The following is a 21,936-nucleotide window of genomic DNA, read 5'->3' as shown; positions in this document are numbered from 1 at the left end:
CCAATGAAAGTGACGAGGAGGATGATGATATGGAAATAGATGGTTTGGAAAAAAATATAATATGTATTATTTTTTTATTGTAATGTACGAGAGTATTGTAGTACTTGTAAAAAAAAATTAATTTATATAAATCGCAAATTTTTTATAAATTCAGTTCGACTTCTATAAGTTCATCTCTTATAAGTTCAGTTTAGCTCTTATAAATTCAGTTAAGCTCCTATAAGTTGAGTTCAGCTCAGCTCCTATAAGTTCAGTTTAGTTCAGTTCAGCTCCAATAAATTCAGTTTAGTTTAATTCAGTTCCTAAAAATTCAAAAGAACATAGCCTAAGTCTCAGGTTCAAATCCACCATCCCCAGTATTACTATTAGGGATATAGATATTTTATAAGCGATATTGTACTATGATCTCGGCCCATAGCAAGTGAGCCCATATGTGTAATTATATAAGCCGACTTGGCTAGCTAATGAGAATATAACATTTTCCCTCATATCGTCTAACATGGTATCGGGGATTTTTTTTCTTTACCCTACCACACACAAAACCCTAATCTAATCTCACCATGAAAATCATACGATCTGCCGTCATGTCTGGTGGCGGTGAATCACTCGAGCCACCGAAGCTCGACTTCTCTAGTCCCTATTACCTTGGTTCCCATGACGTTCCAAGTGCAAAAATATCGAACGTTGTTCTCCGTCGTGACAATTACGACGATTGGAAAAATTCAATGAAAATGTCCTTGAATCTCACCGGAAATTCGGATTTGTTGATGGCATAATAAAAAAGCCAACTGATAAATTCTTTCTCGAAAATTGGGAAGTGGTGCACTGTATCCTGGTTCAATGGATTCGCAACACAATCGATCCATCGCTCCTGGATACCGTACCCTACGTTGAAGACGCAGGAGTTCTTTGGTCCGAATTGGAGGCCCATTTTGCGGTTGTGGTTGGCACAAAAATTCACAGTCTAAAGACGCAATTGAACAATTGTAAGCAATCTAAAGGTATGGATGTTACCACTTATTACGGTAAATTGAAAATTATTGTTCATGAACCGCCCTTTGCATTTAAATGCGGTAAATGTGAGTGTCAAATTGGACCCGGTGCAATTAAGCAGCTTGATAATGAACGATTGCATCAATTTTTTTATGGGCCTCGATGCTACTTTATATAGTATTATACGGTCATAGCAACTTCAACTCGATCCGTTGCCTACCCTTAATAGGGCGTTTCAAGCCGTTATTCAGGAATAACGTTTGCGTGCGCCTGTTGAACCTACCATCGATGTGTCTGAGGTAGTTGCTTTTGCTACACCAGCCGCGTCTCGTCCTGCGGTTGATTGGCTTGCTTTACATGACAAAGAGCGTGGTGAACGGCGTAAGTTTTATTGTAATCATTATGAAAATCGTGGCCATGACATTACTAATTGCTATATTAAGACCCAGAAATTTCCGACTGGTGGGGCGATAGGTCGTGTAACTTGGGTGATCTTCGTCGTGCTCGAATAGGGGGCTTGCGTGGCTTGAGGTCTAGCCAAGGTTTAGGGTCTGGTGTCAAGTCTTCTTCCTATGATGCTGCGGCTGGTCGTGGGGGATCACCTGTTGTTCATGCTAATGTTGTGTCTTCTTTCTATGGTGCTGCGGCTGGTCGTGGGGATCACCCGTTGTTCATGCTAATGTCGTGACTTCAGCAGCCTCTACAAATTCTATCCTTGCCTCTGATCGTTTGAGCGGTATGTCTCGCTGGATAATCGACACAGGAGCTTCCAATCATGTCACTGGTAACTTGTCATGTTTGGAGGATCAGTGTGAAATTTATGTCTGTCCCGTTGATGCGTGCCTTTTATATAAGGTTTTCACCTCATTTTCACACGCATTTCTGCACTTTTTATGTAGCATCTAGCTACAAATACCCCCGAATATTCTACTTTGGTCCGTTTATTGTAATTTGCAGGAATTGACAAAAGAGGAGCTAAACTGAGCCTTAATCCGTTCCATTTGCATGCATTTATGGAGGATGAGGAGCTGGAGCTTGGAAATCTAACATTTGGAAGACGCGTGAGCTGGTTTCGGAAGGCGTTTCAAAGTCTAGCGTGCCTATATAGCTCGATCGAGTAGTTTTCTACTCGATCGAATGCTTTATATACTCAAGATTGATCGATCGAGCAGTTTAAGGAGTCAATCGAGGAGGTTTTACAAGAAGTGCTCGATCGAGTGGTTTATTTCCACTCGATCGAGTGGTTTGGTGTTGGTTTGCTCGATCGAGTAGTTTATTTCTACTCGATCGAGTGGTTTTTCCTGCCTTAGTTAATTTCCGCCTAATCATTTTATGGGCTTTTGTAATTAGTCCATAGATTAGGTTTTAGGATGGATTTTTCGTATAAGACAGAGCAGGGGGACTACGTTAGAGGGATCTCTTCCTTCGTTCGTTGACTTCACTATATACCTTGCTACTGTTCTTTGGATTTTGTGCTTCCTTTATACTTTTTGCTACTAAGATTTGGAAACGATTGGTACTATTATTCTACTTTAATCCCTTAATACATTTTTATTCCTTTAATTTCTTCTCTCTCTGGTTTCTATCATAATTGATTTAATTCAATTCTTGTTAATTCTGTCATTATGTTTAGTTTCAATTATTCATATGTCGTTATTGTTAATTTAGTAATAATGAGTAGCTAATTTCCTTCGGCTAAGACTATATAGGGGATCCATAATCATGAGGGAATAGTAATCGATTTATTGGGTTAATGCTAGTATAGTCTTTGTTGGTTAAATGCTACAATTAACTGTATCCGTCTAATTGAGTCGACGCAATTAGATCTTTAATTCTTAGTGATCCTTGACCTGGACCGAAAGGTTGGAAAAGGCGAGACTAGTAGCGAACAATAGGGTATTGTAGTGAGAGCGAAAGCTAAGCTATTTACGCTTTAGGGTGAATTAAGGACCGAAAGGTGACGTTCGCTACCCCTTAGACCGTATTTGCATTGACCTGAGACCTAGATTACTTGACTAAATGATTATGGTGAACCGCCTGTCTTAGTTGTTTCTCCTTATCTGCTTGATTCCTTCCTTTTAATTTCTTCTACCTTATTCTTATTAGTTTAGAACATCACATTTAAAAACCCCCCATTTGGTTACTTTGACGAACTTAGATTAAGCTGCAATTTCCTACCTCTCTGTGGATTCGACCCGACTTCCCTAACTATATTAGTTAGAGCCAGTTGGTATTTTTGACAGGTACGCGACAGACGTGTCAAATTTTGGCACCGTTGCCGGAGAGGTGGCGTAATTTTGTTGCTTTAGTTAAGTTTGTCCCTTGTCTCAAGGAATTTATTCCTTGAGGCTGATCTCATTTCTGCAAAGTTTTGATTAGTTTTGCAGATTGTTCGTTGCTTTGTAAGTCTATTTGCCAAGATGCCTACGATTACTGAGCATATAGAGCCATGTGGTAGATGTGGCGAGGAAGGGCATGGTCCTATTGAATGCATGGCAAGTGTAGAGCGTGCCCTTGCTTATCGGAATTATAAGCAAGGAGTTCCTTTTTCTCAGTTGTATGAAGAAATAAAGAATGTCTCTACCCCTTCCACGCCAGCTCCGCAACCGGTTTCTCCTTCTGCAAGTGAAGAAATTGCCGAATTAAAATCTATTTTGATGAGTATATCACGGCAATCTGAAACGGTCACATCGGAATTGAAAGAACAAGTCGCGCAGTTAACACTCGCGAAAGACCAAACCAAGCTTCTTCCAATATGCGATCCATCGGCAATGAATTTTCAAAATGACCTTACTCATGAAGAAGACGAGGTTTTGATAGTCAAGATACCAGGAGGACGATCTAGAGGAATTCTTAACCGAAATACTTGCAGCGTGTAATCAAGATACTCGATCGAGTGAATTCTCTACTCGATCGAGTGAATCAATTCATCCTATCACTCGATCGAGTGAAATTACTGGTCGATCGAGTGGTGCACAATTTGCTGTTGGTCGATCGAGTGATATTATTACTCGATCGAATGAGTTTGCTGCAGAAATCACTCGATCGAGTGACCAAACTGGTCGATCGAGTGAAACAGAAGAAGAGAATGGTCGATCGAGTGATATAAGTACTCGATTGAGTGCTTTAAATGGCGGAGATCCTATTTTGCTATCTAATGCCGCTACCGTGTCATCTTCCCCTGCTGTGGAGACGTCACGCATTGATAAAGGTAAAGGAAAAGTTGCGGGTCCACTCGTTGCCACCAGGATACCCTTTCCAGGCCGTCTGAAGGACGCAAAGATCGAGCGACAGTACGGTAAGTTTGTGGACGTTGTGAAGAACCTCCAGGTAACTGTCCCTTTTTCTCGAACTTGTTACTCTGTGTACCCACTTACACTAAGTTTATGAAAGATATTGTGACGCGTAAGAGAAATTTGAGTGAATTTGAGACGATTTCATTTATGGAAGAGTCTAGTAATTTGCTTTTGAATAAGAGTCCGCCCAAAATGAAAGACCCGGGCAGCTTTTCTATTACCTGTATTATAGGCAACATGGTCATTGATAAGGCTCTCTGTGATTTAGGAGCCAGTGTTAGTGTCATGCCCCTTCCTGTCTGCAAGAAACTGAACATGAGTCATTTTAAAGTGACTAACATTACCCTACGATGAGATGGTGATAGATCCGTTAGGAAGCCCTTAGGTGTCTTAGAGGACGTGCTCGTGAAAATAGGCAAGCTCTTTATCCCAAAGAGATTTCATTGTTTTAGATATAGCCGAGGACACCCGGACCCAAATTATCCTAGGAAGACCATTCCTTTGTACAGCTGGGGCTGTTATTGATGTTAGAAATGGGCGTTTGACTCTAGCAGTAGGGGATGACGCGATCACTTTCAGTCTGCCTAGTACTTTGGCTCGACCAATGATAGAGGATACTTGCTATTCGGTTGATATTATTGACGAGTCTATCTATGATTTCTGGTCGGGTTCTTTTATGAAGGACCCACTAGAAGCTCTTATGCTTTTTGATGAGTGCGCAGATAGCCCAGACGACGATGACGCTGTGTTGGATTTGCTTGTTGATGATTTAGATGAGCCTGAACTTACCGAAGCTGAGGGAGAGCAAGTGGAACAAATGATTAGCACTCTTTGCTCCATTGAGGTAAAGGTAAGGAACGTAAGCCTCTCCCTTCTAATCTTAAATATGTTTTCTTAGACAATACAGAGCAATATCCAGTCATTGTTAGTGCCAAACTTAATGATGATCAGCTGACTTCTCTGTTAGCTGTGCTTAAGAAAAACAGGAAAGCAATGGGCTATTCACTGGACGATATCAAGGGGATTAGTCCCGATATTTGTATGCACAGGATAGAGTTGGAGGAAGATCACAAACCTTGCAGACAGTGGTCGCGCCTACTGAACCCGGAAGATGCAGGATGTTGTGATGGCCGAGGTAATGAAGTGCTGGATGCGAGATATTATTTATTCGTCGGTAATTCTAGATGGGTGAGTCCAAAGACAGGTGGTCCCGAAGAAAGGAGGGACAATCGTTGTTAAGAATGAGAAGAATGAATTAATACCTACTCGAGTAGTGACTGGTTGGCGGATGTGCATAGATTACGATACTCAATGCCGCCACCAAGAAAGATCACTTTCCCCTTCCTTTTATTGATCAAATGGTAGAAAGGTTAGCTTCTCATAAATTTTTTTGCTATTTAGACGGGTACTGTGGTTCTTTCGGATCCCTATCCACCTGCACGATCGGCTAAGACTACATTTACTTGTCCTCAAGGCGTTTTTGCTTATCGCATGCCTTTTGGTCTGTGTAATGCCCCTGCCACCTTTTAAAGGTGTATGATGGGAATATTTTCAGAGTATATTGAGTCTATCATGGAAGTTTTTATGGACGATTTCAGTGTATATGGAAGTGATTTTTCTAACTGTCTGCCTAACCTTGAGAAAGTGTTGCGCCGCATTGAGGTTAATCTTGTCTTGAATCGGGAGAAGTGCCACTTTATGGTCAACGAGGGAGTTGTCTTAGGGCACTTAGTTTCTGATAGGGGAATAGAGGTTGATAAAGCAAAGGTGGAAGTGATTCAGCAATTACCACCTCCTGTTAATGTTAAGGGGGTGAGAAGTTTCCTTGGTCACGCTGGCTTTTATCGCCGGTTTATCAAGGACTTCTCAAATATTGCTAAACCACTTACACAGTTGCTACTTAAGGATGCCCCTTTTTTGTTTATCGACGATCGTTTTCCGCTTTTAACAGTTAAAGCAGGCTTTAGTCTCTGCGCCGATCATACAGCCTCCCGATTGGGACGTGCCGTTTGAGATTATGTGTGATGCGAGTGACTACGCACTAGGAGCGATGCTAGGCCAAAGGAAAGACAAGGCTTTGAGTGCTATCTACTATGCGAGCCGAACTCTGGATGAGGCTCAAGTGAAGTACACTACCACTGAGAAAGAGCTGCTAGCTGTAGTTTATGCCTTAGAGAAATTTCGTACTTATTTAGTTGGGTCAGAAGTCACTGTTTTTACTGACCATGCAACTTTGAGGCATCTCCTTGCTAAGAAGGAGGCTAAACCACGGCTACTGAGATGGATACTCCTCCTTCAGGAGTTTGATTTGCAGATTAAGGATAAGAAAGGAGCTGAAAACGTTGTAGCTGATCACTTGTCGCGACTGATGCGACAAGAAGAGGAAGATTCTCTACCTATTGATGATTGTTTTCCTGACGATATTTTAATTGCTGTTATATCGTCTATTGTTAACCAAGAACCTTGGTATGCAGATATAGCTAACTTCGTTGTCAGTGGCAAGCTGCCACCTGACCTTTCTCATCAGCAGAGGAAGCGTTTTCTGTATAACGCTAAGCAATACTTCTGGGATGATCCTTACTTGTTTAAGAAATGTGCAGACGGTATCTACAGACGGTGTATTCTGCAGTGGGAGACCAAAATAGTCCTGGAAGGCTGTCACTCCTCTTCATATGGTGGTCACCACGGTCCATCGCGCACCGTGGCTAAGGTACTTCAGTCTGGTTTTTACTGGCCTTCTTTGTTTGCTGACGCTAAGTCTTTTGTTTCAGCTTGTGATGCTTGCCAACGATCAGGGAACATTTCAAAGAGACATGAGATGCCACAAAACGGCATCTTAGAAGTAGAGGTCTTCGATGTCTGGGGCATTGATTTCCAAGGACCGTTCCCATCCAGTAAAGGTAACAGGTATATCTTAGTGGTTGTAGACTATGTGTCGAAATGGGTTGAGGCAATTGCCTCACCTCATTGTGATGCTAAGACCGTGATAAAGATGTTTAAAAATATTATATTCCCCCGATTTGGTGTCCCTAGGGTCGTCATTAGTGATGGGAAAAGAAACTCACTTCTATTCTGTCTAAAGTTGGTGTCCAACACCGGCGTGGTTTGAGGTATCATCCCCAAACTAGTGGTCAGGTTGAGGTCTCTTACCGCGAGTTGAAAGAGATCTTGTCTAAGGTAGTTTCTAAATCACGGAAGGACTGGAGTCTTAAGCTAGATGACACATTATGGGCTTATAGAACTGCCTTTAAGACACCAATTGGTGCATCACCTTATAGGTTAGTTTATGGAAAATTGTGTCACTTACCTGTTGAATTGGAATGTAAGGCCCGGTGGGCAATTCGTGAGCTTAATTATGATCCTAAGTTGTGTGGTCAAAATCGTCTTTTGCAGCTAGATGAGTTAGAAGAGTTTAGGCTTAATGCCTATGATAGCTCGCGCATTTACAAAGAAAAGACGAAGAGATGGCATGACAAGAGAATCCTACCTCGTGAGTTTCATGTTGGGCAAAAGGTCTTTCTTTGTTTAATGCCCGATTGAGATTATTCCCTGGCAAGTCAAGTCCAGGTGGAGTGGTCCTTATACGGTGACAGCTGTTACCAAATTTGGATCCGTGGAGCTCGAAGATTCCGAGGGTCATAGATTCAAGGTGAATGGCCAATATGTGAAGCATTACCACGAGGCGAATGAAGCAGACAATCGCGTTGAAGTCTTACGCTTCGACGAGCTTGACGCGCCAGTTAATTGATGCCAAAAAGGTCGTGCGGGACCTCTTAAACTAGCGCTCTCCGGGAGGCAGCCCAGACTGTTTTATTATACTTGTGTTGAACATTTTATTTTCTTTAGCTTTACGTTGAACTTTAGACACTGTTTTACGAACTCCTTATGCTTTTCTAGCTTTGGAAAGCGTGTTTTGCAGGACATAGTACTCGATCGAGTGGCTTTAGGCTCGATCGAGCACTTTTTGGGGAAGACTTCACTCGATCGAGTGATAATTGTCCGCGATCAACCAAAGTCAAAATCACGCTTACTCGATCGAGTGGTTTTTCACTCGATCGAGTCCTTCCAATTGCCAGTTCACTCGATCGAGCTGTTCCAAGTGCTCGATCGAGCAGTTATGCTTCCCAGCTGCTGTTTTACGTCTATGGAGCTACCGCTTGACTTTCTTTGACCTCCCATGTTCATGGTCGGTTTGGGGAGGTCCCTCTTTATGACGTTTTGTAAGTTTTCCGACTCCATTTCTCCCTTTCTCTTCAGTTTGCATTTCTTTCCCTATTTTTGGTACAATGAGGGCATTGTACGGTTTGGTTTAGGGAGGTATGCATCCATATCTGTGTCTGCATGTTTTCTTGCATTTTTGCTTTCACATTTATTGATTTCCGCATGCATTGTTGCTTTAGTTAATTCAAAAAATCATAAAAAAAATCAAAAAAAAGTCACGTTTAAATTGAGTCGGAACGTTTGAACACTGACGCTACATTGAATCTTTACTCGAGCCTTGCATACTCTTGACATTTAGTTGGCATGATTATGTGCATAATCTACGAGTTTTTGTTTCTTTCTTATCTGAACGAATAGACTTGATTCATTATGTCGGCAAGCTACATTACATTCTGAGGTTAGAGCTTTTTAAACTGGTGACATTCATGACCGGTTTCATTTAGGATGTGAGTAGTACTCTCTTTAAGGCATGTAACATCAAATTGCATAAGCATGAGTCTAGTCTTCTTAATACCTGTATGCATTCGGTCTTGTGGATGGTGACACATGTTAGGAGAGGCAGTCCCCTTTATTTCATTCTACCCATGAGCCCCACATAGCCAAATTGCCTTTTTGTCTTATTAACTACTTTCTATAATACTTCCTACCCTAGCTGAGCTAGTGACGAGTAGTTCTTAGAATGTTTTATTGCAATATGGCTATTTTATCTGATTTCAGAAGATGGTGGAAGAATTGAAGGGAAAGAAAAAAAGAATGTTGAATTGTTGAAAAAATGAAACGGAAAAGAAAAAAAAAAGAGAATGAAAAAGAAAAGAAGAAAAAGAAAGAAAAATCATATATGAGAAAAAAATGAGAATTATATAATGACTTTTACTCCCATGTTTCACTTATATCTTATGGGGAGTTGACGAGTTTTTGGGTTTCATGAGTTTAGTGCATAGTTTTTGCACCGTTTCATCTTGTTATATTGAGTACGAAGTTGGGATGCAGTTTAATTTTGGATCCGTTGTTGCTAGCCTGGCTATTAACTCCACATATCCAAATTCATCTTAGCCCCTTCCTACCCATTACCTCACTTACCCAAATGTAAGTCCTCGGCATGTGTCTTGGTCATTAGTATGGTTGGAATGCGTATGTACGGTTGTAGAGACTTTAGTCATGTTAACTGCATGCATGTTCTTATGGATCGAGTTAGGTGAGTGTCTCTACTTCTTTCTATCTTTCACATATATACTTACCTTGTGCCTAATTTTGAGTGACGAGAGGCCCGTGAGAGTCCGATATCTTTTGAATCTTGCAAGGTCGACGGTTCAGTAAGTTTGAAACATTGATTTAACTCGTTTGCACTTCTCTTTTGCCACTTTGTCAGTTATTGCATTAAATTGGTTTTAGTGGATAATTTGTAGCTGATGCGTTGGTCCCGTTCCATTGTTTATTCTTAGTCGCATTCATATTTGCTTGGGGATAAGCAAAGGTTTGGTTTGGGGAGATTTGATGCGTGTCTTTTATATAAGGTTTTCACCTCATTTTCACACGCATTTCTGCACTTTTTATGTAGCATCTAGCTACAAATACCCCCGAATATTCTACTTTGGTCCGTTTAATGTAATTTGCAGGAATTGACCAAAGACGAGCTAAACTGAGCCTTAATCCGTCCCATTTTCATGCATTTATGGAGGATGAGGAGCTGGAGCTTGAAAATCTAATATTTGGAAGACACGTGAGCTGGTTTCGGAAGGCGTTTCAAAGTCTAGCGTGCCTATATAGCTCGATCGAGTAGTTGTCTACTCGATCGAATGCTTTATATACTCAAGATTGATCGATCGAGCAGTTTAAGGAGTCAATCGAGGAGGTTTTACAAGAAGTGCTCGATCGAGTGGTTTATTTCCACTCGATCGAGTGGTTTGGTGTTGGTTTGCTCGATCGAGTTGTTTATTTCTACTCGATCGAGTGGTTTTTCCTGCCTTAGTTAATTTCCGCCTAATCATTTTATGGGCTTTTGTAATTAATCCATAGATTAGGTTTTAGGATGGATTTTTCGTATAAGACAGAGCAGGGGGACTACGTTAGAGGGATCTCTTCCTTCGTTCGTTGACTTCACTATATACCTTGCTACTGTTCTTTGGATTTTGTGCTTCTTTTATACTTTTTGCTACTCAGATTTGGAAACGATTGGTACTATTATTCTACTTTAATCCCTTAATACATTTTTATTCCTTTAATTTCTTCTCTCTCTGGTTTCTATCATAATTGCTTTAATTCAATTCTTGTTAATTATGTCAGTATGTTTAGTTTCAATTATTCATATGTCGTTATTGTTAATTTAGTAATAATGAGTAGCTAATTTCCTTCGGCTAAGACTATAGGGGATCCATAATCATGAGGGAATAGTAATCGATTTATTGGGTTAATGCTAGTATAGTCTTTGTTGGTTAAATGCTACAATTAACTGTATCCGTCTAATTGAGTCGACGCAATTAGATCTTTAATTCTTAGTGATCCTTGACCTGGACCGAAAGGTTGGAAAAGGCGAGACTAGTAGCGAACAATAGGGTATTGTAGTGAGGGCGAAAGCTAAGCTATTTACGCTTTAGGGTGAATTAAGGACCGAAAGGTGACGTTCGCTACCCCTTAGACCGTATTTGCATTGACCTGAGACCTAGATTACTTGACTAAATGATTATGGTGAACCGCCTGTCTTAGTTGTTTCTCCTTATCTGCTTGATTCCTTCCTTTTAATTTCTTCTTCCTTATTCTTATTAGTTTAGAACATCACATTTAAAACCCCCCATTTGGTTACTTTGACGAACTTAGATTAAGCTGCAATTTCCTACCTCTCTGTGGATTCGACCCGACTTCCCTAGCTATATTAGTTAGAGCCAGTTGGTATTTTTGACAGGTACGCGACAGACGTGTCACCCGTTGGTCTTGCAAATGGACAACGGTTCGAGTCGACAATAATGGACACAATGTATTTCAATAATTCCATCACATTGAGATGTGTTTTATTTGTTCCCAGTTTGACGTGTAATTTAATTTCCGTTTTGCAACTTACCGCTGACCATGAGTATAGTTTTGAATTTGCTAAAAATTCTTGTCTTATACAGGACCGTTCTACGAGGACGACGATTGGAGTAAGTGAGCTGCGGGATGGACTTTACTAGATTTATGCGGGTGCTCGACATTTGACGGTTCAAGTGACTGATACGGGCTCTCTTGATCTTTGGCATCGTCTACTGGGGCATCCGTCAGAAAAAATGGTCAAGACTATTCCTTTTGCTCGTAGTTTGCATTTTAATAAAAATTTGGTTTGTGATGCGTGTCATTTTGCTAAACAACATTGTAGTAGTTTTCATATGAATGATAAGCGTGCAACGGATATTTTTGAATTAATATACTGTGATTTGTGGGGACCTTATCGTATTTCATCTTCTTGTGGTGCGAAATATTTTTTGACAATTGTGGATGATTTTTCTCGCGCTGTTTGGGTGTATTTATTGCTTGATAAGACGGAGGTGACGGATCTGTTCATGAATTTTATTAATATGGTCTCTACCCAATTTTATAAATCTCTTAAGCTTCTGAGGAGTGACAATGGTAATGAGTTCAATTGTATGGCGGGATTTTTTTTGGCAAATGGGATTCATTTTCAAGAATATTGCGTTGGCACGCCCCAACAAAATGGTCGTGCCGTGCGTAAGAACCGTCATATTTTAAATGTTGCACGTGCCCTTCTATTTCAGACCAATTTACCGAAGCCCTTTTGGGGAGAGTGCATTCTTACAGCTGCTTTTTTAATTAATCGCACCCCGTCTCTTTTGATTGACAACAAGACCCCCTATGAATGTTTATTTGGTGTGGCTCCGTCTTACACAAATTTAAGAGTATTTGGTTGTCTTGCTTTTGCTCATAATCAAAATACCCGAGGTGATAAGTTTGAAAAACGGGGTCGTAAATGCATCTTTGTTGGTTACCCTCATGATAAGAAGGGTTGGAAGTTGTTTGATCTTGAGACGGAAACTTATTTTGTCTCGCGTGACATTGTTTTTCATGAACATGTTTTCCCTTACGCCCCTTCTACTCCCGTCATATCCCCTGACCCGTCTTCTATTGATTTCACAGAGGCTCCCTTTAATTGCTCGGGGTCCATGGGTGAAGGGGGGGGGGGGGGGATTCGGGCGTGTCTGGTCCTAACTCGGGCGTGGTTGACACTGCTGCCACCGAGAGTGGGGCCGGTGTTGAGGATGGAGCTACTGCCACCGAGGGTGGGGCTGGTAATGAGGACAGTGCTGAGGTCTAAAAGGGAAATTCGGGTGATGACCATACAGAGGTTCTTGGTCGTGGTCGTCGCCTTAAGTTTCCTAACTCTCGCATGCGTGGTTATGATCTAGGCACCGCACAAAGTTCATCCCCGCCAAGTTCACTTGACACACCTTTGTCGCCCCTAGGTATGTCTTATTCTTTAGCAAATTATATTGACTGTCATAATTTTTCGGAGAAACATCGACATTTTCTTGCAGTTATTACCACTGGTATTGAACCACCATCCTTTAAGGAGGCCATTCGGGATGAAGGTTGGTGTATTGCTATGAAAGACGAGATAGAGGCTCTTGAACGCAATGAAACGTGGGAGTTGCCGTCTGACAAAAAGGCACTTGGCTGTCGCTGGGTGTATAAAATTAAATATAAATCTAATGGTACTGTCGAGCGTCTTAAAGCTCGCCTTGTGGTTTTTGGTAATCATCAGGTGGAAGGCTTGGACTACGGGGAAAATTTTGCTCCCGTTGTCAAAATGGTTACTATTCGGGCATTTTTAGCTGTAGTTGCTATAAAGAAATGGTAATTACATCAAATGGACGTTCATAACGCGTTTCTTCATGGTGATTTTGACGAGGAAGTTTACATGCGGATTTCCCCGGTTTCAGTAGAGGAAAGGAAGGCAAAGTTTGTCGCCTAAAAAAATCTCTATATGGTCTTCGTCAAGCAGCTCGCCGTTGGTTTGCCAAACTTGCTACAGCACTGCGAGATTATGGTTTTCAGCAATCTTATTCTAACTATTCCTTATTCTCACACTTGCACGATGAGGTCTATTTGTTCTTATTTATGTCAACGACTTTGTCATTGCTGGTAATGATGCTTCCGCTATTGCTGTTTCAAGACGTATTTGGGGGAACGGTTTTCATATGAAAGATTTTGGACCACTTAAATACTTTCTTGGGCTTAAAGTCGTTCGTAGTGCTGAGGGTATTTATCTTAATTAGTGGAAATATGCTTTTGATATTATTACTGAGACAGGTTTATTAGGTGCGAAACCCGCTGCTACGCCCATTGAGCAAAATCACAGACTCGGGCTCGCTGAAAGAGCGTTTTTAGATGATGTCACCTCTTATCGCCGCATTGTTGGTTGTTTGGTTTATCTTGCGGTCACTCGGCCAGATTTGTCCTATTCGGTTCATGTTCTTTCTCAATTTCTTCATCAGTCGCGTCAGGAACATATGGCTGCTGCTTTACGGGTTGTTCGCTACCTCAAAGGTAGTCCCGGTGAAGGAATTCTTTTGCTCTCTGACAGTACTTATGACTGTCACCGGTTGGTGTGACTCTGATTATGCTGAGTGTCCCTTGACTCGGTGGTTGGCTACTGGTTGGTTTGTGCTTCTTGGTGATTCGCCCATTTCCTGGAAGACCAAGAGGCAACACACCGTCTCTCTTTCTTCTGCTGAGGCCGAGTACCGGTCCATGACTGCACTTGTTTGCGAGCTTAAATGGCTCAAAGGCCTTTTGGTTAGTTTGGATGTGTCTGTGACCCTTCCTATGGATCTGTTTTGCAATAGTCAATCGGCTTTACACCTTGTCCGTAAACCGGTTTTTCACGAACGTACGAAGCACAAAGAGATCGATTGTCATTTTATTCGTGATGCTATTACGGACGGATTGATTAAAATAATGGCCCATGTCTCTACTAACGAGCAACTAGCTGATATTTTTACGAAGGCTTTAGGCGCGCCGCGATTTTTTTACCTTCTTCGCAAGCCGGGCATTCTTGATCTCCATGCTCCAACTTGAAGGTAGGGGGGGGAGGGGTAGATATTAGGGATATAGATATTTTATAAGCGATATTGTATGATCCCGTCCCATAGCAAGTGAGCCCATATGTGTAATTATATAATCCGACTTGGCTAGCTAATAGGAATATAACATTTCCCCTCATATCGCCTAACAATTACACTACCATTTGATTCATTTGACACGAAGAAAAAACATCAGTAAATTCATTTACAAGTTAAACATTTATTTATTTGGTGCATGAGTTCATTAATTTGGTTAAAAATATGTGCGAGTAACTTGTGGAGTTCTAGTTCTTGAGCCTTTATATAGATTATTTTGACTTCAAATTATGTTTTAAGGAGTAATGGCTTAAATTTTATCATTTTGCTAAAATAAGTTTATGTTTTAACTGGTCAAACTGTATCATCTTGTTAAAAAAGGTGATTGAGTTATTATATGTGATTTATAGATTATCACGTATAAATCTAGTTGTCTTTAAAAGTAAATGTTGGGTTCTCTTAATTGATGATGACATACCCATTTTAACTTGTGTTTTCTTAGTTTATTATTTCAGGCTTAATCGATCAATTTGCTTATTCTAATCATTCAAGGATCGTCAAGTAGTTGCTACCCAAGACATATAGTCATTTGGTTTTGTACCGGTCATATCATGTACAAGTTGGAAGAGTAGAATACTTATAACAGTGACAGTCTGACATACCGTTACCTGTAACGGGTAATGGTGTTCTTGACTATCTAGTTTGACCCGTCACACTTGAAGCAAACTTTTCATCTCAAATATTTTACAAATAGGCTCTCTCAAATCAGTTTGGACATCTTAAAATATTTGAAAAAGTGGTGTGGTAAAAAGAGTTTGTAAAGACTAGTACAAAAGATTTCCCTTTTCATGAAACAATTTTTTCTTATCTTTCCATGAACCTTGTTTGTCTCTTTCCTTGTTTATCAATGGATTGTCTTCTTGCTAATGGCATCTCCTCTTTGTTTCTGAAAACCCACGGTTATTTTGAGGCTAAATACAAACTCTCTTTTCTTCCTTTTGCTTCTTAGAAGTAAACCCTTTTTAGTGCTAGTTTGGGAAGGTCAACCTTTTTGTCTCTTGACCAAAGAACTTGACCACAAACCCTAGCTTGCATCCTTTCGTTCATCTTCTATAAAAGGAGCACCACTCCTCACTTTGAAAGCAAGACTTTCCTGATAATTTTCTTAAGTTTGGAAAATTGGTTTCAAGTTTAAAATCATTTTTAATATTTTGCAAAAGCTTTCAAAGTCTTCAAGTGTTACAGTCACAACAACTGTTACTTTAAGTATTGAACTCTTTCACTTATGAATCGTTTGATCTTGTATGTTGTCCATATCAATTCTTGTTAAGAATCAGTCCGTGGAAACTTGATCCTTGTAAAACGTTCTAAGTAAGAGTGTATAGTTTTAGGACGGAGTAGTCCTTGAACTTGAGTCGCAACCGGAGTAGGTTGTTGGTGTCGCATCCGGAGTAGGTTGTTGGTCTTTTTATTGTACGGGTTTTTAGTAGTCGGAGTAGATCACTAAAATATTCAATAAAAAGTAGATTGGACGTAGGCTTTTGAGTATTAGCCGAACCAATTCAAAAATCTTGTGTTCTATCTTTGCTTACTTTTATTCCGCTGCATTTATTCGTTTCAAGCTTCTTTGTTTGCTTTACTTTGAAGTAACAGTTCTACATACTGTCACATTCGTTCTGTAGCTTGTACTTCATATGCTAAGAGACGAATAGCAACAGTCAGAACCATTGTTACCCTCACAGTTCAGCAAATAGTTACTTTTCAATACTCGTTTAATTCGTCAATATTAATCGATGTATTCTCAAATTATCCACATTATCAAACAACTTACTTTAATCCAATAAAGTTTAAGTTGAAATTTTAAAATAGTACCTAATTCACCCCCTTCCCCCTCTTAGGTACTTGAATCCATAAACTCTTCAGTAAAATTATTTTTCTGTGCTATCATTTTAAAGTTTAACTAAACTGTTATGTTTTAATTGTTTATCAAAAGTGAATATTCAATTGAAACCAACCTCAAATTCCTCCATGACTTATTCACTATCAACAAGACCAAAAATAAGAAATCAAATTTTCTAAATATTGAATTTGTGTTGGCGCCTAATTTAGTTAAGGCACTATTAATTATTTTAAGGGTATGTGGGCCTATATACTAAAGAATAAGTTATTGGGCCTGATCTTGTTAATCCATGTCAAAGATAAACGAAGTCCAAGAAGAAGAACATTGAGCTAAGGGGTGCTATATCAAGCGCCTGGATGAAGTTTCAAGAGGACTCGACAGTTATACAACCGCCTCCCCACTAAGGAGTAGTTTCCAAGAAGTCGGATATCGCCTACATAAGGGAGGCATTCCAAGCAGAAAACACACACCTCAAACAACAAAAACTACAACTTAGTCTATCTTTAGATCGTACATTCTTAGTCTTAGATTAGTTTAGCATTAACATTAGACATAGCAAGGCGAGCCCATTCGATCATGGAGGTAATCAGCCATCGATCCCTTAGTTTTTAATTTACCATCCACAAGTACACTAATGAAGACTTTAGTTGATGTTGTGTTATTGGATGTTTCTTGATATATAAGTATCGTTGGAGATTCTTGTGTTTAAGTTTGAGATTTATATCATTCATGCTTGAGCGCTAAATTTAACAGTAATTTAGCGTTGTTTATTAGATTACGCATATACAAACGTGGCTCAAATCCTTGCATTAAAGGGCGGATCACAGAGTGTAGGAGTTTAGTTACGACCTCCTGGGTACCTTAAGATACTGTTCTTATTTCTACACAAACAAGTTTTTGGCGACCACAATGGAAGGATTAATTTATTCCTTCTAAGATATTTTATCTCATACAAAAGTGGGAGATGTACTCAACTAGATCAAAGTCTAGAATGAGGGAAGCGGATGATAAAGGACATAATGTCCATCCTGAAAATGCATCCTTACGCAAAGTATCTAGCAATGATTCATTGGAGACTACACATTAAAGGAACTTGGAAAGTCCTCGTTCTAGGTTTACTCCAAATGATGAATTTCTTGATACACATGAAGAATCTGCCACGCTAGAAGTGTGGCAGGTGACATAGATAATGCTACTAAGCGCTGTCTACGTAAACTTCAAAATAAATATGTAGGATCTTTGAATAATGTGTTAATCGAGGTTAGGGAGGCCATGAGAAATGATTTTTATGAACATTATCAGCTCCTAATAACTCAAGAGAATGCTAAAGTTTTCACAAATATTGTGAGATCAATTGCTGAAAACCTTGAGGATAATAAATCAAGAGAGTTAGTAAGGATGTTACAAGAGATGAAAAGTGTAATACCACGGTTTTCCTAATCCTTGTCTACTCGGCCGAATATGGGGAACTCGGTCGAGTTGGGTGTCGTGTGTTTTCTGGTCAGATTACTGTCCAGGAGCACTCGGCCGAGTAGTGAGATACTTGGCCGAGTAGGTCGTACTCAGCCGAATACCCCAGGTACTCAACCGAGTACCCGGTCCGACGGGATTAATTTCCGTGGTTTTTGGTTATGGTGATTAAAGATTATAAATTACGTTTTAACAGTTTACAAATCACTTTTACAAAACCTAACGACGCTCGTCACCTCTCTAATAACCCTAATCACTCCTAAGGCTAATTGATCGATCGTGAGTCAACACTTTCGTCTTTTATTTCGATTTCGTTGGTAAGTCTCTAGTGCTTGTTGTCTCTTAGGGTTTTGCCCTAATTGTTAATTTGAAAAAAAAGGGGTTATTTGGTACGATTTTGACACATAGGGTATGTTTGTGATTATTTCTAGGTGAAGGATTCGTAGAAGAACATTTCTAGTCTTCCTCTGTTTGCTTGTGATTTCAGATTCATAATAAGGTAGAGTTTCCCTACTCAGTTGCCTGATTAATTGAATATAAGATGATGATGATTGATTTAATTGGCATGATTAATATAATTATAGTGATTGTGATATATTGGATGAGTTGGCTTGGTTGTTGTTTGATTGTCTATGGTTCTCGAGGTGCGCCCTCGGATGAGTGGAGTCATCATCAGGAATGACTTTACGCCCTTGATTCGCCCCTTGTGGTTCCCGTCACAAGGGAGATGTGCATATTAATGGACATGGGTTTTTCGCTCGTTGAGATGAGCAGGGCTTAGGTGGGCAAGGTTACGGTCCCCCATTGGCGGTTTGGGCTTCCCGTTGCGATGGGAACCCCACAACGCTACAGACTTCGGTGTGTAGTCGGTTACTGGTTACTGTGGAGTTTGGAGGAATGTGTATTGATGTCTTGGATGTTATTTTAGTTGTCTTAATTATCTTGATTATTTAGTGACCTGACCCCGTTTATGTTTTACAAAACTGTGGTGATCCATTCGAGGATGGTGATCAGTTGATTAACAGGTACTTTTGTGGATAACTCGCGGGATCTAGCTGGGATGGAGTCATCACTAGTTGGAGTCTTTAGTCTTCCCATGACAGTTGTTTTAGTTTGGATATTTGGTTTGCCAGTTGTAGTAATTTTGGTTTCTTTCTTTCGGTTGTAAACATTTAAACAGTTGAACTTTAAATTATGTTTCTTTATGGTTACTTTTGATATACTGTACCTCGGGCAACCGAGATGGTAGCATCTTTATATGCTAGGGTGATCCTTTTGGTGTGGACATGGGCCACCCGCGGCGCGCGCGGATGGCGCTTGAATAAGCGTGCATTTGTAGAGTCGCCACCAATTTTTATGGGAAATTGGATCCGTTCGAATACCTCGTGCCATGTCAAGACACAACGTAGTGACATGAACACTAAGAACTAGTTACCCTTAGCATTCTATGTCTAGAATGACTGTCGTGGATGCCAATAAACACGGATGTTCGTAGGGATCTGGAGTAAGGGGTGAGGGTACGCATTAGAAAGTCCTTTTACTGAACACCTAATCACGCCCGCCTCGATAGCGGCCTCTACTAATGATTAGGTAAGTTATTCATATTTGATATGTCGTCGATTATATGCATGCAATGCAACATCCACAGATTAATCCTAACACGTGAATTAAACTATGTCGGTGAACAAACAATTTAGCAATTAATTGAGTCGAAGTAGGAAGTTAGATTAATTACATGTGAATACCATACAATTAAAATCATACAAGATGATAAGAAATAAATTACAATAGATATTTGAATTTGCATCATAAACATGCCCAAAAGAGTTTTAGAAATAAAAGAAAAGAAAATAATAAATGAAATAAAGAAAATTAGAAAATTGGAAAAATAAGGAAATTGGAAATTGATTTAAATAAGGAAATTAAAAGAAAATAGGAAATAAAATAAATTAGGAAAATAAAAATAAAGAAATAAAAATAAAATAGAAAATATGGAATGATGGAAAATATGAATTATATGGAAAATATGTCGAATTATGGTGATAATAAGAATAATAGTTGATTAGAAACCTAATTAGAATGCCTACGTCAAAACAAGACGAGTTCAGAGGCAGAAGCCAACTCAGAACAGGCGCATCATCTGCTGCGTCCTCTGGAAGAGGCGCAACAATTCATGCGTTTGTTCTTGAGCTGGGTTCTGACTGTGAAAATCAGACCCGCGGGTTAGTTATTGTTCATTGGTTGATTTACATTGATTATTGATGTATGACTCGAATATAATTGATTTAGTCGGATTACATAGCTAAAGGTCGTCATAAGTCAGATTAAAACGAATTATTATAATGAATTAAAGACTACGGCGGTTTACGATGTTGGATTTACAAAGATTGAAACTTTAGATTTGAAAATGAAATTAAAGTTATAAAACGGGAAAATAAATAAAATTATGTACAAAAGACGAATTCAAACGACTCGATATGGAGAAATCGAATCCTTTAAATCCGGGTTTGAATAAGATGACGAAAACCCGCAAATATTGAATTATAAGGGATTTAAGCCGTAAAAGGTTGAAAAAGAATATAAAAAAACTAATTTGAGAATTACTAGATGAAATAAGAGAAAAAGGACGAAGAAAGAAAATATAAGGTGAAAGGAGCAGAAACCCGAGGAAGAAGAAGAAGTGCAACAACTAAAAGCAGACCCTGGAAGAGGCCGCAGCATATCAGTTGATGCGATTCTTCCCCGCGTAAGATCTCTGCTGTTTCCGTCAAAAGGTTTTAAAACGTAGTTTTAAAGGACGGTTTTGAGCATACTTATGATATAAATCCGTACATTAATTACAATAAAATAAAATACATTAAATAAAATTGGGATTTTACACCCTCAGACTTACATGTTAGCGCCGCGAGATTTAACTAAATCGGTTTTTAGTAGTAACTCAACTCGAACTTTAATGCAAATACGAAAGTGCCCTTAAAAAAGGAATTTTAAAAAAGATTGAATTATTGATTAATTATGGTGTAGTGGTCAAATCTGTCGGTCATGCAAATGTGACTGGTACTCAGAATGATCTGAGCTTACGTGGTTGATGGATCAAGCACGTAGGCGTTGAAAGCTTAGAGCAAGGTCCAGAATGCAAAGAGAGAAGAGAAGGGCGGACACTCGCGTGAAAAATATGTGAGGCAAAGGCCTCTATTTATACTAATCACATGGAGGAATTATGGAAAGGGTAGAATTTGGAAAGGAATAGGAAAAAAAGATCCGAAAATAACCGACTTAGTTGAAACACGAAAACTTGGACAAAAAGAAAGCCCTGAGAAAAGGCGCAGCAGGTGCTGCGCTCCTTAGAAGAGGCGCAGTACTTACTGCGTCCTTTCTTGGGTAGTTTCCTTCTGCGCAAGAAAATGCGTTTGATAGCCTGTCGTATTTTAGGCATAACTCTCTCTACAAGACTCGGATTAAGGTGATTTTGGTGGCGTTGGAAAGCTAAGAGAAAGATCTAAAACTTTCTGTGAAATAGGCCAGATCCAAAAAAGTCGTTATCACCTCGTAAAACGGGCCTAAATGTCGGGTTATCATTTTAGCTAAATGAAATGCACATTTTGTAATGTAAACTTTGAGTTTAGCCCAAAAAGGTGACATGAGACTCAAAATGAGATATATTCATAACGTTTTATGACATCCTAACCTTAGGTAGACAAGCACATTGCTTTTAACTCGGGATTTAAAGGTTCTAGGAAATGAAGACGGTTTTTGACCCGGACTCCAAATATACTCTAATTACTGCCAAAACGACCGTAATGACACCTAGATGACGACCATGAGTTAGACACAAGTGTATGGCTTACCTTTTATTAACCGACTTATAAAATGTCATAATATCGCGACATATGCTAAACATGCGGCCCAATCATCACTGGGTGTTTGGCGGGAGGTGCAGAAATGAGGTATC

The sequence above is a fragment of the Silene latifolia genome, chromosome 7 (genome assembly GCF_048544455.1).
Source record: "Silene latifolia isolate original U9 population chromosome 7, ASM4854445v1, whole genome shotgun sequence".
Classification (NCBI taxonomy): Eukaryota; Viridiplantae; Streptophyta; class Magnoliopsida; order Caryophyllales; family Caryophyllaceae; genus Silene; species Silene latifolia.
Note: the sequence above shows the minus strand (reverse complement) of the source record.